Below are 18,554 nucleotides of genomic sequence, written 5' to 3'. Positions count from 1 at the left end.
ACAATTGTACTTGAATTAAGTATTGCCATGCCTAATGACTGTGCATGTAGAAGAATCAGTTATTAATGAAGGCCTTTATAATAGACCAATGGACTTCATTGTATATTAGACACATCTTAAGGTGTAGACAGATATGGATAAATTCTGTAACAGAACTAATCATTGTGTATCTGCTGATTGTTCTATTAGAGTATCTTGACTCCAATGTTGATCCCAGTGATCCGGGCCCAACCTTTAGCACAATTCCAGTGATATAATGTCATGAAAAGGTGGTTTAATGAGTATTAATAATTAGTGGTCATTATAACTATGCTAAATAATCTTCAACATATTGATCAAGTAAAGTATGAAAGTGAAGGGGGAGGGCCCATAGCCCTAGATCCACCCCTGAATATGATGCTTCTAACAATTAATTTTGTTCTCATACTAAAAATAAATGGAGGCTGTCATGAAGGTTTCTTACCTCATTCACTCCCATACATCTTTAAGGATATTTCGAATGTTGTGCAATCGCAATTCTGAACTGCATTTCTTGGTCCTTGTGTGAAAACGGTGGTCATTGAATGGAGCAGATGGATTACACAATATTTATTGAAAGAGAGGAAGTGTAATAATTGCATGTTAATTGCCATTTGTATTTTAGCAGCTGTTATTTAGTGTCCAAGGGTTAATTGTTTACTACATCTAAACACAACACATCCTGCTGAAAATTATGCCACAAGCTTTGTTACAGCTAGCCAAATTAAGCTTTATTATAGCCGTGACTTGAAATGACAAAGCTTGTTATAGCCACAAAAAAGGACAAAACTGAAGCTTGTGATGGTTAGTCATGGTAGTAATGACAACCTTGCAAATGTCCAAGATGTAAAACTAGGCATCAGTCTATTACAGATGGGTTAACAGGTAGTTTTACTGGTAGACTACATGTTGTAGTTGTGAGTACAGCCTTTTGCAACAGTGTTTAAGTAGCTGTATTGTAAGAAACCCATCGAGGAGTAGTTTGGCTGCTTTTTATCTCACAATTCAGTTGGCAAGCATTCTTGCTATATAGTGTTTTTTTGGCTGATGGATAGTCTCACAAGCAAAACAACAATACAGCCGCTAGTTGAATCACTGATTAGTTGAATCACTTTGAAGCAATGCCATATTTACCATAGCAGTGACAACAGATGACCTTAGAATTTCACCTTAAATTTAAGTATTTTGGTAACCATATTAGTGTGTTAACATCAAAGAAAACTATTCATGCTGCTTTCTCAGTAATAGTTAGAGACCTACCATGAGGATCTTCTTGATTTTAAAAACCCGAGGCATACCATTTTCTAACTACTTTTCCAGTCCATGTGAATTTTCAGTGAACTTATATCTGTTGTGTACCTGTAGGTAGGCCAATACCAGTAACTTACAATATTATTGTGTTTTGAGTACCTGTGTTAAACCACATTGAACAAAACTACACCATTTTCTACTTGTGTTTACTGTCCTACTGGAAGTGGATGAAATCACATCTTGTGTAAACTACAGTTGTACCACATATCCCACATGTGATACGCTGTATATATAGTACAGTGTGGAATTGTGACAATTCTGGCCAAATTGTGTTTTTGATGATGAATGCATGAAACTTTATGGTCAGGTTCTTGGAAAGATTTTGGGCCATTGCAGATGACCAGATTTTACTTTTGGTGATCTTTGCAGCCATGTTTGTGAATAATTTAACTATATTAATGGTTGATACAAAATAAAATATCTCACGCTAAGAAACCGTTTGGTTTTGTTTCAAGTCATTAGCATGTTTCACAATAAAAGTTATGGATTACCTGGCCACATATTTGTTTTACTAGGCTTGTTTTCAGTACTTTGCCATTGATTTAGAATAGTATGACTGGTAGACTACACTCCATCAAGAATATTCCTGTTTGTCACAATATGGACATGATTTTTAACAAATCAAACATAATGCTGGATGTGTAGTGAAATCCTTTCATACTTAGAAAAAAAAAACACAATTATCTATCTACATAGTCATACATACTTAGATGCTGTCAGTATAGTTTTTGAAATAGTTAGGCATGTCCAGCTCTGTTAGCTATATTAGTAGCGCAAAGCCAATTTTTGATGAAGACTCTAGGCTGCATACTATTATAGCTGTGTGTAGTTTGAGGCCTCTACAGTGTACTTATCTCAAAGGTGTCATTCACTGTGATTTCAAAAGTAACACTGAATTTCTGAATTACACCATTCTAAAGTGGAACTTGAATTGCATAGAATTCCTTGATTTTCACTATTGTTTATGTGTTTCGGGATATACTTTCATGGGCCTACATATATCTGGTTCTCATTTTTATGTGTTCACAGTTTCAGTTTTCACTGTAGTACAGTAGAAACTGTATAACAGTCACCTTTGGGTCAGAATATTTGCCTTTATGTACATACGTACAAGTGGACAGTAAAAGAGCTGTTTTTAAAAAAAAATTATTTATTTAATAAGAAGCTTCAACAAAAAGGTCTTAAGCAATACAGCCAGATAGCATTCATTGAAAGGCAGGAAGTGTGATAATTGTGAGCTTATTGAAAGTGTCAGTGATGGTGCCAGATTACTGGCTGAACAAGCTATATACTAGTACCAAAATTATATAAAAATAATCTACACACACAGAAAAGTGTAGGGCTTCTACCTCAAATTGATAATTACATTAAACTGAGGTATAAGTAGCAGGAAACATTAGGGATCTTAAGTCTATACCCATGACTGAGTTAGATATTAAAATCTTCACTAGTATAACTGCAGGTGTAGATGACCTCCCTTGTTTCACTACTTTTTATGACTATAGTCTCTAATTGAACTTCCTAATTTTTCTTTCTACTTGTTTGTAACACAACAAAATATTACTGGTGATCCAATGCATACTACATCAAAAGAAAGAACCGCACCACACTTAGCCATTTTCAGCTATGTTCAGCCTGTATACACAACAAAAAATGAAGAACGTTATGAAAAGTGTCTCTGCAATCAATCTGGTTACTACAGAAAATATGGATTATATCCATTACAAAAGTAAGGAAACTAGGTATCATGCACTAGATACTACACACACCTTAAGCTATCAGCAAGAAGAAATGATACACAGCCTATAGCCTTAGCTGTTATTACATGAGTTATGCTTATCTGAAGGCATCAGGCAGGCAGTAGAAAATTAATTTTTTTTAAAATCTGTAGAGCAACTTATCAGAAGCTTTTTTGGCCACTTTTGAGCTCCATTTTATTCTACCTAAACAACATTGCCAAGCAGCGCTGTAAGTGGGTCAGTACTGCTAGACCCACTGACCCAAGTAGTAATCATGAAACCCAGATCTGACCCAGGTTAATTAAAACAGAGGCGTATGCCAAGAGTTAGATTTTAAAGGTCTCCAAGTCTCAAGCTCCTCTGATCATCTGAAAGATATGAGTAAGTACCAAAGAGTATGTTCAAATGTTGTCAACAATCAAAAAGTGGGCGTAGTTCAATACAAGTCTACAGATAGCCAGCCACAGCAACCATAAGTGTGCTAGCTTTCTTGACACTAGACTAGTTACCTATAAGTAGCAGCATTCAAATCCCACTAAGTGGGTGTGGCTCCACATAGCCAAAACACTTTCACAAATAATGGGTGTGGCTCCACGTAAGTTTCTTCAGTATATGCATTGAATTTCCATCAATAAAATCGAACTTGCAAATAGTATACGATCATGTGGTCCCATCTGGGTCAGACCCAAATAATCAACAAAGTGAATAAGACCCACTTGACCCGGACAAAATTTGACACAGGCAGTAGTCGCTTCAACCGTTGGTACGTCGCGTTTCCAAAAAAATTCGCGCGTACGTCGCGTTTCCTAAAATTTCCGTGCCATACACGGAAAGCCCCACACTGGTAGTGCTCTCTTCAACCGTTCGTACGACCCGTTCGTACGTCGCGTTTCCTAAAATTTCCATGCCATACACGGAAAGTCCCACACTGGTAGTGCTCTCTTCAACCGTTCGTACGCCCTCGTACGTCGCGTTTCCTAAACTTTCCGTGCCATACACGGAAAGCCTCACACTGTGCGGCAGTCACGTTAGAAGAGAGAGGGAGACCGCGAAAGAAAGACACGCAAGGTTTGTGTTAGTATCCAAGCTGACCCACTGAGGTGACACGTGGTACGCTCGTGCAGGTTGGCTAGACGCAGAGAACAAGACAGGAATAGACGTGCAACTAGAGCCAGTGATGGAAACATTCGAGCCATAACTACACCTGAGCAAGAACAGAGCCTGAGCACAAGAAGGGAAAGAGAAAGAATAGTTGCCACGTGTGGCATGGCTAGCAATGTGGAAAGCGAAGAAGCTAGGGAAGAGAGGCTCAGAAGAAGAAGAGAGCGTGATAGACTTAGAAGAGAGAGGGAGACCGCGGAAGAAGACACGCAAGGTTTGTGTTAGTATCCAAGCTGACCCACTGAGGTCACACATTTTCTTGTGTGTGATTTGTTTCTTAATTATCACCTTACTAATCATTTAGTATCACCTTACTAATCATTTAGTTTGTAGCTTTACAAATAATTATCATGAGCCTTAGCAGAAGAATGGAAAGAGAATAGCTGCATACCTCAGTTACTTGCTGCCATAAGCTATCCAATAATAAAATAATCTTTCGTTTATAAAAAAAATACAAGTCAAGCTACAGACAATAATCACCTAGCATTCCAGCAGCACTGTTTATCACTTAGCGCTGTTTAGTGTGTGTAGTTCTGTCCTTATTTGAAACATATGTTCAGTTAGCCAAGGCTCGCCCCATCACATGCTTTTAGCATCTATCTAGTTAGAATAATTTCATTTACATGGTAGTACCTACTGTACTACCCTAAAGTGAGTAATCTGAATGCAAAATTGCAATGAGAGTATCATAAACAGTACTAGATGTGAAAATTTTTCATGTGGTTTCATCCAAACCAATTTTTGTACTTTAAATTTTTATAATGACTTTATGGCTGCTGCTGTGTAAACAACAACTCGATAATAAAATTCCTTGTTCTATAATGAGTATTTTGATATATAATTTATAGATGGTTTGTAAGTTATAGCAGTTTAAATAGCGGTAGATTGGAGCCTCTACAAAATTAGCAGCTTGTAAAGGAGATGTGTCCCCTAATTTATGGCATTCCTTTATTTAAGGATAAAAAGGATTATTTTTACAAACCTTGATAATCACAAACTGTAAAATACTTTTGAGAGAAGAAGATACTTCTACACGTAATTTGTAGTTTGTTCCAATTGTACTTTCTGAGTGTTGCCACTGATGAATTGCAAATATGTGACCCGGACCTGCAATAATCATGGCATATGGGCACAAACAACACCATGTCATACAACAGGTGATAATTCAGTAGTAGAGTAGAATATTTGCAATCTGTAACTTTTATACTAAATGTTTTTATCAAAAGGGCTTAAAATTTTGTCATCATAGCATGATGGCATAGAAAGATATGAAAGATTGAGAAAAAATAGGCAAATTTTGAAACACATTTGCTTTCATAGGCCTGTAACTTATCAAGCAAATCAAGAGCTGAAATAACTTGTTCATTTTGGCAAGCCTGCATTTACCACAATCTGTTAGGTTTGCATTTTGCACATCAGTGGTGTTTTGCATTTCTCTTGTACTACTGTATAGTTCAATAAGATGTTGTACAGTCTGTGTGTTAAGTCTCGTGTGTTTACTTACTACATATCTGTGTTTCTGTTTCGTTTCTATCTTTCAACTTCTATAGTTCTATCAGCTTTCTGAGAAGTAAAGTTGAGTACAGTGGTTAATGTTTTACTACTGTTGTGATAGTCAGTAGTGTTACTGGCTGCATAAGTAGGTTGTGTGATTTGCTGATTGATTGCTAGATGAATGATGAATCTCTTGTGATCAAAACTAGAGCCAAAATGGGCTAAAAATACATAAGTATTTATTGTTCACATGAAGGCTAGTTACACTCTGGTTGCTTGGCCCTAGCCTCATTCCTCTCTCAGATCTAATGCACCTTGGGATTCTCCAAAAGGCTTATTTTATTGAGGCTCACGTTTGCCATGTTGTAATCTCCTGTCTGTTCTTGCTTTTAGCACTACCCATTGTGGGAAGACACTCTGTATATGATGGTTATGACTCTCAGGAAGGGTACGAGTCGTTAGAATCATGAAGCCTTTATCACATTCTGAATTTATCACCAGAAAATATTGCTTTATCACATAATAGAAGTCTAAGGACTTCAACCAGAGCTGGAGTGGAACAAACAGAACAAAAATCACCTACACAGTAATGTACATTACTGATCCATCACTTTCAAACCATCACTACTGAATACAAGAAATCATTCAGAAAAACTAGCCTAACAGTTATAAAAAGCTTTTGTAATTTACCTGTTAGAATGCCTAGAAGTAATTCTACAGTTAGTCTCGTGCCCAGCCAGGCTGGTGCTAATGTGCAAACACCATCTGGTGACAATGATTGAGTTTCTTGGGCCCGGAAGTGAAGAGTTGCATGAATATATTGGAAGTAGACGAAAGGCAGACAATTTAAAGCCATTTATCAGAAGTTACTCACCTACTGTAGGCTGTTCAAGATGTTTGTTGTCAAGTTGTGTTTCTGACTTTACCTTATGAACCGTGACTTGACGTTTCATCACAAATGAAATGCTATCCTCTACTAATGTGATAATGAAGAGAATGCATCTAGTAAACAGCCTATTCTGAGTTTTACTTTATTCCTTGCCAGTTTTTCACTGCTTTTAAGCAATTATGCAACTCCTCAATTCTGATTGGCCAGCCCAGCTGAATTGCACTTCCAGCCCAAACAACTCAAGCATTGTCACCAGACAGTGTTTGTGCAATAGTGCAAGCCTGACTGGGCATGAGACTATTCTACAGCAGAGGAGGTTGGACGCGCTCTAAGCGCCACATAAATATATTGCTATTCTCTTTGGTATTTCACGTGACCCTCAATAGTCATAGTACAAATCTGAAAAACGATGGGGTTGACTGGGGTTGATTAGATGTTCGGATGGTGCTTCACGTAAGCTTCAAGGTGATGTACTTTGTTTTGTAAAAGCGTTTGGTGATTGGGGTGAAATGAATAAGTTTCGGTTTGGTGTGTAGAACTTCTCCAGAATTGTCACGTACATATTCTGTTATCAGAACAATGATACTTTACCAAATTAAACTGAGATCGATGTATAAACCTGTTCAATAAAATGAGTTTCGCATAATTTGTTTTAGGGGCACTTAAATCGCGTCCAACCTCCTCTGATTCTACACTCATATGGTAGGTATTAAATGGAACCTTTCTACTGAGTATTAAATAGAAGCTTAAGCAATGTTTTTTTTGAATGTAGGGAATAGCTTTTGCTACCCCATCTACATAATTTTATTAATACAGTATGTGCAGGTACGTAGTACTTGTATGGATGTGCATGCCTACATATATCTGTATCTTCCTTTATTTAGTCTCTTTAATAATAGTTATAACCCTTTACAGCTGGTGGTATGTTATAAAACGTGGAATGGAATCGAGTGGAATGGTAGTACAGTGGAACCTCGATTATCCGAACTAATTGGGGGGAAAGGATGTTCAGATTATTGAAAGTACGCAAGATCGAACATCCATACATTTATATACTGAGCTTTGCTCAACTACTCTAATAAAGCATACACTTTTGACAAAATACCCTAATTGAGCATTCAATTTGGTGTTCAGATAATCGAGGTTCCATTGTATGTTCCTTTGTTGACTAATAAATTGGTTATGCCTTCAGTCACTAAAATTGACTATGTACAATGGGTCCTTCGGCAAGTGACAATGCACTATGGTGTTTGTGCAAAGGACATCTGCTATGTAGATTTACTTTGAACAGCTACTCACTATGACCCGGCTTGTTAGAGGTCTCAGTAAAAATATACTGTAAGGTTTCTACTTTTATTTTCTACCCCTGTCCCTGTTAGTCTCCTAGAGCTGATGAAATAAATATGCCTATAGTTGACTCCACAAACCACATTGGCAGAGGAGGAAAGGGGTAGAAAATGAAAAGGGTCCTCATACAATGTGGAAAAGTTCATCAAAAACATTTTTACTGAGGCTTTAAACAGGCTAGGCAGGAAAAGATTGCTCCAGTTGCCACCTACTGCTTTTAGGTGGCCCTGCACACTGGTAGCACACTAGTCTATGGTGAGTATTTCAGAGTAAATCTACATAGTGAATATCCTTTACACAGATTCTAGAGTACTGAGTGCATTGTCATTTCCTGAAGGACAATCAATTTAGTGACTGAGCACTCCCAAAACAGATGTTTGCTCTATAGCCCTTTCATGAACATGATTAAGCATAGCCAATTTATTAGTCAAAATCTTTTATCAACTTCCATTCCACATTCCATGTTTTACAACATCCCACAACTGATTGTTGGTGTAGTAGCTAAAGAGAGGTGCTGCCCATCTACTATGACTATATTAGGTCTTCATTAAAAATAGAACTGTCTGACGATGTTCTGTTGCAGTGTACAAAATGGACTTTTGTTTATTTTATTGCAGCCGGCATGGAAAAGTGTTCCGACGTCCAAAGTGTAATGAAGAGGTTGGAGGCGGAAGCAATCAGGTAAAACAATGTAGCTGTATGTATGAGCTGTTTGTAACTACAGTATTTACACAGATACATACAGTAGCTTTTCTATTGGAGAATTAAACTGGCGACCTCATGCTTGTAGGTCACTTGCTCTGCCACTGCAATATTTTTCAATCCACAAAATTACAGTAGTTAGAGGCTTCATTTAAAAACAGTAGTCAAAAATGTTTTGCTTGACACAAAACCTACTCCAACATAATGTAGCAGTTGGCAAGCTAATGATCTGACGTCAAAATAGAACATATACAAACAAGTCTCAACTTCATATTGTGTATCTAAAAACCAGGCACCCATGCAGTTAGTACTCCCTTAATTTTAGCTAATTAGGTAGTCGGTTGTTTTACACCCATATGGTCCATTGTGAAAGATATTCAACTCATTTCATCCATTTTTTAAGCTGGCACAAATAAACTACCTCAGTGTGAAAGTTTACCTAACTGGAAGGTAAATAGTGGCTCTGTACAGCCTTCATTTCAATTTCAGGAAAAAACCAAACCTGGCATGTGCCCACACCACACACCTTGGTTTGTGGATTACTCTGTTAAAGTATGGAAGTAGTACTTTATCAAATGAGCCACTGGACTCTCTAAACTTTCTATGAAAAACAGTAATCTCTTTTGAGGCCATAGTAGTCATTCCTAAAAATCTGTTTCTATACTTTTAAAGATAATATTATTACAAGCTACTACAAGAATTTTTGGGAAGCTGTAGGAGGAGAATCGATTTTATTGCTAAAATCACAGTGTTTTCAAACCACAGCATAATTTGCACATACTTTAGAGGATTTCACTCATATTTGCACTAAACAGAAGTTGAACTAAAGCATGTGTTATTCATCAGGTAGAGAACAGTTTCTGTGTTGGTTTTACAGCTTCACATACAGTAAAACACATCATTTTATTCATGGAAGCCATAGGACTTAACCCCTTTAAAAGTTTGGGGACTGTGAATGTTGGCAAGCTAATCAAATTACACATTCCCTTGGTGTCCATGGTAATACATTCATAAACCTCATAACTGTATTCATTTGGTGATGGGTACAAGTACTGAAATTCATTGTCATTAGTGGTATTGAGGTGGTCATTGTGTGTCACACAATGTTATAGTTGGTTAATGTCATTATCCAACCAATGTTAGTAAAATTTACCAATCACTTTGACTGACCAAAAGTGACCTGATTATATCAAGTTGTCCTGATTTTCCAGGCCAGTGTATAGATACCCTAAGGCATGTCCACACAACAAAAATAATGCGAATTGAATGCGTACTGACTTGAATTACTCACTCCACATGGAATGTGCATTAAAGAGATTCAAATTGAAAGTGGATTGCACAAATCCACCTCCATAGGTGGTGTGAATGTGAATTGGCTGGTGAATTAGGATTTGCTATGCAATGCTAGTTAGCACGTGAGGGCTTGACACATTTCCAAGTGACTTTTCGCTTGGTGTACAAAAGCACAAGGACATGTCATAGCAATCACGCACCATCAGCAGTCTTTCGTACTCTACTCATAGAAATCCTTACATTATAAACACAAAAATACTGTAATTGTTCAAAGAATATATTCCTTTCGTTCTATCGTTAAACTTACTGTTCTCTCAGTTGGTGCAACTGAGTTGTTTTCTCAACCATTTAATTATCCTTTTACCACACCAGTAAATTCAATAATGTACGTGGACATGTTCAATTTGGCTTGCCCGAATTCCTTTTGCGTCCAGTTCCTAATTTGAATTTGTGTGGACATGCTTTTAGGACCATTAACAAGTGTCAGGATTATACAGGTGTCCATATTTTCAAGTGTCCTGATTAACGGTCAGTGTAGTGTAATGAACTTTAATTCACTCGGCTTATGTTTGTCCACTCAATGTTTGTCCACTCAATGTTAGTGGTAGCGTTCATGAGTGATTATATACATACAGTGTATTGAGTGTATTTACTGTACATTAAAATATTTAGCCTAGCAATTCTGTGAAGGATGGATGACTTCTGGATGTGCTGCATCAACTTGTTATGTATTTTGTCCGACAATTTGTTCTGGTTCATGCATTGCTAGTTATCTTGTGAACTTTTATTTTTAACAGAAAAACTATGCATTTCCTGATGCAAGTTGTACCAATGATATGAAGTACCTTGAAACTGAGTGTAGTACTAAACCAAAGCCTTGTGATTGGAGAGGAAAATTGTTACAGTTAGAGGTATGTAACTGTGTAACTATAGGTATACTGATGATACCTATGACATTAGATCAACAGATAGGTATACTGATGATATCTATGACATTAGATCATCAGATAGGTATACTGATGATACCTATGACATTAGATCATCAGATAGGTATACTGATGATACCTATGACATTAGATCATCAGTTCATAATACAAATAGTAAGAAATGCTATTCTTTATAGATACAGTGTATAGCCCTAGAGTAGTGTTTTCAGAAGTTTCTGGTATCTTGACGCTGTGTACAAAAAGGAGGTGCTGATCTCAGCTGGTGCAGGCTTTTAAATTTGTATTTCTAGAGAAGACATTGCCATGTTTAACTTTGCAATGCCCAGTTTTACATGTAAATCTAGCAATATTTTTGAAATCACTGTTACCCATGTATTCTATTGTAGCAACACCCATTTTTGCACTACAATAGATCTTAAATGAATGAACATTGTTTTTCCAAAGAAATGCACTTATCTGTACGGTATTGATCACAAGTCTGTATTATAGTAACAATGATATCAAAAACAATTGTAATAATTAAAATTTTTGTGGTAGGTGGTAACCAGAAAGCCACACTTTATACAAACAATGGTTGTTGACACTTACGTGCTAAAAGGGTACATTATCAAAATGATCTGAAGTGGAGTGGAGCATGTTAAGTAGAATTTTTTTAAGTTTATTTTTTGCGAATTATACACCATTTCCAACATCACGCAGCAATTATAATTGTGTTTGCTTGTACTTCTAAGCATGTTTAAAAAATGTATTGCTTAATATTTCTATGTAATGCCACTATGTGGCATGTTGTGCTTTTAAAAATCCAGTTTAATCCTGATGTAGAATTACTTCCTTATCCTTCTACAAAGTAAAATATTGTACTTAGTATTCTCATGGTGCAGTTTGTATACGAGAAGGTAGTCAAGCATCCAATGTATCCAAGCATTTAGTAACAGCGAGTCAGGTTTTTTAAAGCAACTCTAATTTGACCAGTATTTGTAGCAATTTATGTCTTTCTCTTTCAGTAAATTCTTGAGACTCATGATCACTAGGGAATCTTTTGTCCATGAACCTATACAAACAAATTACATGTATTCACAAGCATTTGTAATATTTGTACAGTATGTACCACTTGTTGTTCACAGATACATTTGGCTGAATGTGGTAACGTAGTAATTCAATGTACTCTCAACTGTGGGGTAACCATCAGCTATCGCAGCATCTCAAGATTGATTGTTTATTAAGAATTATTGAGTGTCATTACTGCTGATGAAGATACAAGTGGCCAAGATACAGGTTGTTATTTATTGTAATATATTGTCTTTGTGTATGAATGCAAGTTGGAAAATTTTTATGTTGATTTGATTAATAGAAAAAAAACAGTTATACATATGACAAGTACACAGTTTTAGCACAGTTGGGATATAACACTTCTTATTGTTTTACTATGATTTAATATTGTACACTACTCCAGCTTGTTTCAGTACTTTTTATTGATGTGCAATGGTCCCTACTCTAGTTGAAAATTACAAATTTTTCAGTGTACTTGTTTGTTAACTTGTTTTGTAAATAATTATTATTATTATGACTGATGAACCCATGCATACCGCATCTTAAATGGCACTGTGCGCCCCAGCTATATCAATTATCGTCTGAAAAGTGAAGTATCTTACGCTTCATTGTCAGCTATGTTCAACCTGTTACATAGCATCTCTGATCTAGAACTGTTCAAAAAGCACCTCTGTAATTTATGCATACCAAAAGTAGTCTGGCACCGCTGACCCTAGAAGTGCCTAAATAGGGTCAGCGGTGCCAGACTATACCGGAAAAAAGGTGCTACACATGCCCCAGTTTTATCAATTATCATCTGAAAAGTGAAGTATCCGTTATGCTTTGTTGTTAGTGTGTTCAACCCGTTACCCAGCAGTACGAATTGAGAACTGTTTGAAAAAGTACCTCTGCAGTCAAAGCAGCCACTACGAAAAGTACGGATGATTTCCGTTATGAAGGGAAGACATCAACACTTTCCAAATCGACACTTTTCACTGTCAGCAAAGATGAATGAAACATAAAGGAGAACACTGGTAAGTCCATGAAGAATGCATTGTACATACTGCGGTATGCCAAAAGGCGCCTGTCGGGCCGAAGCAACGTCAAACAGTGAAAAAATCAAGCCCGTGGCCTTAGCCGTTATCAAGTTACGCTTGTCTGAAGACATCAGGCAGTTAGTCAGTCCGTAGAAAATTCTGTTAAATAATTTTTAAAATTCCGTAGCAACTTGTTGAAAGCGTTTTAGGTCAATCTGAAAGCTTGTTTGGCCTTAGTTTTACCTAACCAATACTGCCTCATCGTCGTCAGGGAAAATTGAGGCTGGTTTTTGGGTGATGTTATTTCGTGGACCATGCCTACTCCTTTGTGGTCCCTACTATACAGTACTATTGTACTGTACTGTATGAAAAAACAAAGCAGTTATACATATGATACAATCCAGGTGGTATTGTTTTGGACACTCAGGTTCCATCTGTGTTTATTTTGAAACCACATTTGCTTTATTTACATGAGCATACTGTGCAGTTAGTCCTCACAGTGATGAAGATTATTATGGTGGCAGTTATACTTACCAGTAGAAGTTGTGGTTTTGAATCATTACAAGTGAAGCCATACACCCCTACAAAAATTTAATTCCTTTGTTCACAGGGATTTGGATGCTTTGTGTGAAACATTGTTGTTTGTGGTTTTAGAATGGTATGCTAAAGTGTTAGTACAACTTCTTGTATCAAGATTTTTATGTATACCAGTGAGGGAGAGATGTCTGTATAAGTACAATACAAGTGATTAGTATTTGTAGCAGGGCTGCACGTTGAGAAAAAGATATTTGTACTGCCTGTCGATGTCAACGACTGGTTTTACAGTGTAGGTCCCTACGTGGTAGCCAAAGAAATTTCGAATCTCATAGCTGTGCTCCAGGCAACCTGAGGTGTTGATTGCACCCTGTTTATGCTGCTAAAGAATAGATTCCACGTTTTACTTCGCCATATTGTGCAACAAGCTTTGTGTAAACTGATGCCAAAAGTGTATCTTACAATCAGCTCTATAGTGTTGCTGTTCAACATCTAATAGTCATACAAATTGTCATGTAGATAGAGGAATAGCTGGTCTACAATGTAACGGTGTTTATTTTAGCGGAGTTCTCCAAATGTGTTCACAACTGGATTTAAAAACATCCTTCAAACTGGAAATTGTGAGGTAACTGCCACCTTATTTGCTAAAAATGATTTTGTTGATTTCCATTATGTTGTTTCATTATCTCTTGTAGGAGCATTTAGTAGATTGCAGTAAAACAAAGGACAACAACTGTCCATTTTGTGGAGAAAAATGCCAGTCTAAAGAGGAAGTATGTTGTTGTGATTTGTTTGTTTTGTGTGTGTGTGTGTGTGTGTGTATAGGGGGGGTAGGTACTGGGGACTTTTGTATAACAAGTAGAAGGGAAAAATTGTAGAGATTTTATAGCATTACAAATGAAGAAAAGTATGAGAAGCACTTCTCCATTTAATCCAAAAAATGTGGAAAGTTTCTGTTACAGATGTAGTGAAACCATCATGTACTAACTACTGCAAATTGGCACTAGTACTTGTGGTGTCAGCGAGAAGAAATTGGATGCAGAGTGGGACAAGAGTAAGTCCATGATACAAGCATTGTATGTACTGCAGTATCAACCTGCTTGGCTGAAGCACTTAATGGGTAGCAGTAATTGTAGCTTTAGCCGTTACCAGAATGTGAGTTAACACCTCCAAGTGCTGTGCTTCTAGCACTGCAAACTCTGATATGATTAAGGTGTCATTTACCATTCTGGTCCCCCATGACCTGAACAAAGTCACTACTGCCTTCATTATCTTATCTTGGTGAAGGCCCAGCCTGAAGATGGCTTGGTGAAGGCTATGCCATGCCTGGAGGCTATGGTATAACTTTTACATATCATGCGTTGTATTGATATGTGATGATTTTTAATGGAAAATGTTGCCTTAAAAAGTAATTATTTTCTTTATTATATAAGAACTATATTTGAAGAGAACTGTTGCATGGTAGACATGTATTTAAGAATCCTGTAATGTGGTAGTGTTTTTGCAGCCAAGTACTGTAGGTGGCCTTATCAGGAATTGCACATGTGTAACTCCATTGCCACATAATTTTAAATCTCCATCTTCGGTACTCTGCAAGCAAAACTGTCCCAGGAATTTTTAAGATAAGTGAAACTTACTTCTGCAAAGCACAAGCCCACCTCTCTGCAGGGGTAACCAAGTGGATAGGCTTTATCACTTACAAGGATTCTTAGCCAAGTACAGCCAAATGGGTTTTTAATGACACTAAATGTATAGGCATGGTATCATGATAGTTAATAACATAATATTGCGATATCGATACTCTCACAATAACGATAATATTGCTCAGCCCTAATCTGTAGGTGCCTCACTGCCGACAGATAAGGCTTGGTTGTCTAATATCTGAGACCCCCAATTTTTAGGAATGTCACAAATTGGCACAGATCCTGCTCCTTACCTGGCAGTGGGGTTGCACCTGCTGCAAACAAAGACCCAAATATCGCCTTTTTCCCACCGTGTATGCCCTCTGAGTGGAGGGGGCTAGGCCTACCTGGTACAGGCTACAAACAACTCTGTCCAGCTAGCCAATGCCCAATCTGGCTGCTCCTCCACCGACAGCTTGAGAGCCTGCTCTGGGATTGGAGAAGGGCCCCTGGTGAGATCTGCAAGAAAAGTGGCAAGATATTACTGGACAAGACATTTGATTTTCCCGGAGATGTACAACCTCTACTGACATGTGGTGGTGTTCTGTTATAAAGAACAGGTAACGGACCATGTGCACAAGGCTTTACTATAGCCATTGTTAAGCACCTCAACTACATAGCTGTTATCGCAGTAGCACAGGACTCTAACTCTTGCCAGCTCCTTCCCCCACACAAGTGAGGCCAGAAGTATTGGGGGGGGTGGGGGTTCCTTTGGTACAATGTGCCAACTATTTGCTCGAGAGCTCCACTGCCATTGAAACCACTGGTCCTTGTAGACTGCTGTGTGCCCCCAGCCACTTGATGCGTCCGAGTATATTTTTGCCACTTCACCCTCTGTGTTTGGAAGCAGGCCAACCACATTCCATTTAACTTATTCCACCAGAGGAGGTCTGAAATTATCTCACTGTTAAACTGTACATGATGGCTCCTCTTCTTCACCTTGACCATCTTCTCAATGATTCTAAGTGTCGGCCTAGCATCACCACTTTTGCGGCATGCTGGAGTAACCCAACTAATGACTCCAGGTCTTTTTTACAACTCAATTCCCTCTGCAGCCATCACTGCGCTCTTTCCTTTACTCTTAGCAGTTTGTCTGCTGGTAACTGTAGCTCCATGCTCGTGGTGTCAATCTCGATCCCTAGAAATTTGAGGCATGTGGCAGGGCCTTCACTCTTGTGTGGTGCTAATGGAACCCCCAGCTGTTCACAGATATGGGATAGGCATGTCATGTTGGCTTAGCACTCCTTTGTAGCTGGGGCTCTGCTGTGATAAAATCATCTAGATAATGCTGGCCATCTATATAGTCCATTTTCCTTCCCAAGTGGGATTAGGGATGCATCTATTGTGCTGGAATAATTTCAGGAATAATAGGTAGTGGAAAGAATTAGGAAGTATTCTGGTGTAATTGGATGAACTCTAGGAATGATTAGTGCAAATGTATAAATTTTTCTTGTAGTGTGATGCAACAACCTTTTTAATACAACCATAGATAATCTACCCTAACAGGGATTAGTGACGAACTTAGCAACACGTACTGACGTCATGGCGAATCCTCATTACGGTTGTATGCGGACCCACCCACAAATTAAAGTGCCTTTTTAGTTGCTACTGTCCGCTACTATAGCAAGGACAGTGTTCAACTCATTCATTGCGGCTGCTACTTCATAAGTCGTTCGTAATATCGTTTTCTACTTACTCTGAAAGATTCTCACGTAAGCATTCTTACTTATGCTCACATGGAAAGCTGAACGAACTACGTAAATTATGACATCATGCAAGGGGTCCGCCCACAAGCACTTTTGTAGTTTTTTCTAAGCAACAAGTGATATTTATAGAAAGAGAATTGTTTCAGTGCAAGCTTACAACTGCAAGAAGTGTAATTATCACTTTAATTTTTCAAAATTTCCTTGTTTTGGGGAAGTATTTTGAGTGAAATGAAAAGGGGGTTTCGTAGTTTTCACTCCCCCATAGTAGCAATTTATCAAACATGCTTGTGAACATGTGAATAATGTTGTTTAATGAATGTAATTAACACACTGATTAATTAACATTGTACTCATAAAGTTGTTTTTAAGGTTACCTGGTAAAGGTAGCCATAGGGCATATTCCTGGTGACTATAGTGATAATACGTACATGCAAGTACAGTAATTACAGGCATAGCTATTTGCATCTGTACTGATGGGATAAAGAAAGGTGTTAATTGGAAGACAACACAAGAACTGGGAAGAGAAACAACAGTAGTGCTGTGAACCTGCAGAGTTTACTAAAACCAGTTATTGGAAGGTGAATAATTGGATATTGACTGGTTATTGTCTGATTGTAAATTAGTAGACATTATGGCACTAAACATGGCTTTTGGAAGCCTTAGGGTGGTACCAAAGTGACCATCAACATCCTGCCTTACAATAACAGCTATTACAAACAGGTATTTACACATGCTTTGAGGTTATGTTGTGATGTTAACACTTGTCAGCAGGGGTAATTTATGGTTTACCAAGTGGGTGGGCAAAACCAGTTAAAAGGCTTCTTAGCCAATAATTGGCTTGACCTAGACAATACTAGAGGTGTGCGATTATCTAGATATATTCGATTATCAAGATATCATAAGACTTATCGAGATAAGAATGATAGGTTTATTAATCTAGATAATAGTAAACTTCCGTAAATTATTTGTATACCTGATGGTGTAGGCACCTCCTGGGGGCCCCAACTCTCCTACCACTTGGGAACAGTGTTTGGCAGCCATTTTGACTATAAAACTGTAACTAACATCAAAATAAGACAAACACGTTTTATTTTGTAAGGCTTTGAAAACTGCAACAAGGCTAGCAGCATTGATTTAGCAATGAGACATGTTGAGATGCCTCAGTTTTACATTTGCTCTAATTACTTGCACTAAAGTGTCTGCATTTACACTTGTATTCCCACTGATCTTTAGGTGACAGTAGTTGATTCAATATTGACATATTGACATACTGATAGTCTTCAAATTTCAATTTGCTTACGTTACTGGTTACAATATTGGCAGTTTACTAACATAAATAAATGCTTCAGTTATCGAGATATGTTAGATAATCGAGATAAGTTCAAAAGGAAATATTGAGATATGTTTAAATTAGTCATCGCACACCTCTAGACAATACCGGTTAATAACCGGTTTTTCCATACCAGTTTTTCCATACCAGTTCACAACACTAAACAACAGGCATTAATGCAAAGACGAAGTTTTGCCAGGATCTCTTAGAGGTATTTTTTGGTAAACAGTGTGCTCAGGGAGGATGCAATGACAATCCAACAAGCCATCAGTTTTTAAAGAATACTGGTGTCAATACAAATTCAGGAAACTGTGGCAACAGACCCTGCACATGGA

The 18,554-nt window shown here is 37.6% G+C and overlaps 1 protein-coding gene across 8 annotated transcripts in view; it reads left to right on the top strand.

Moving 5' to 3' along the window:
- Positions 1–18,554, top strand: part of LOC136246766 (uncharacterized) — a 306,647-nt gene that overhangs the window by 262,521 nt on the left and 25,572 nt on the right. The window contains exons 1-6 of one of the 8 annotated variants that reach the window (XR_010696822.1): positions 6,285–6,309; positions 8,577–8,640; positions 10,752–10,865; positions 12,026–12,176; positions 14,064–14,126; positions 14,197–14,274. The exons of 5 other annotated variants lie outside the window; for them this stretch is intronic. The gene's annotated coding sequence lies outside the window, so the exon portion shown is untranslated. Of the gene's footprint in view, positions 1–6,284; positions 6,310–6,380; positions 7,315–8,576; positions 8,641–10,751; positions 10,866–12,025; positions 12,177–14,063; positions 14,127–14,196; positions 14,275–18,554 lie in introns of those variants that run through there. 2 more of the 8 variants (XR_010696820.1, XR_010696821.1) reach the window with 2 other exon arrangements.

Source organism: Dysidea avara, chromosome 2 (assembly GCF_963678975.1).
Source record: "Dysidea avara chromosome 2, odDysAvar1.4, whole genome shotgun sequence".
Lineage (NCBI taxonomy): Eukaryota > Metazoa > Porifera > Demospongiae > Dictyoceratida > Dysideidae > Dysidea > Dysidea avara.
This window is presented reverse-complemented; position numbering and strand designations above follow the sequence as displayed.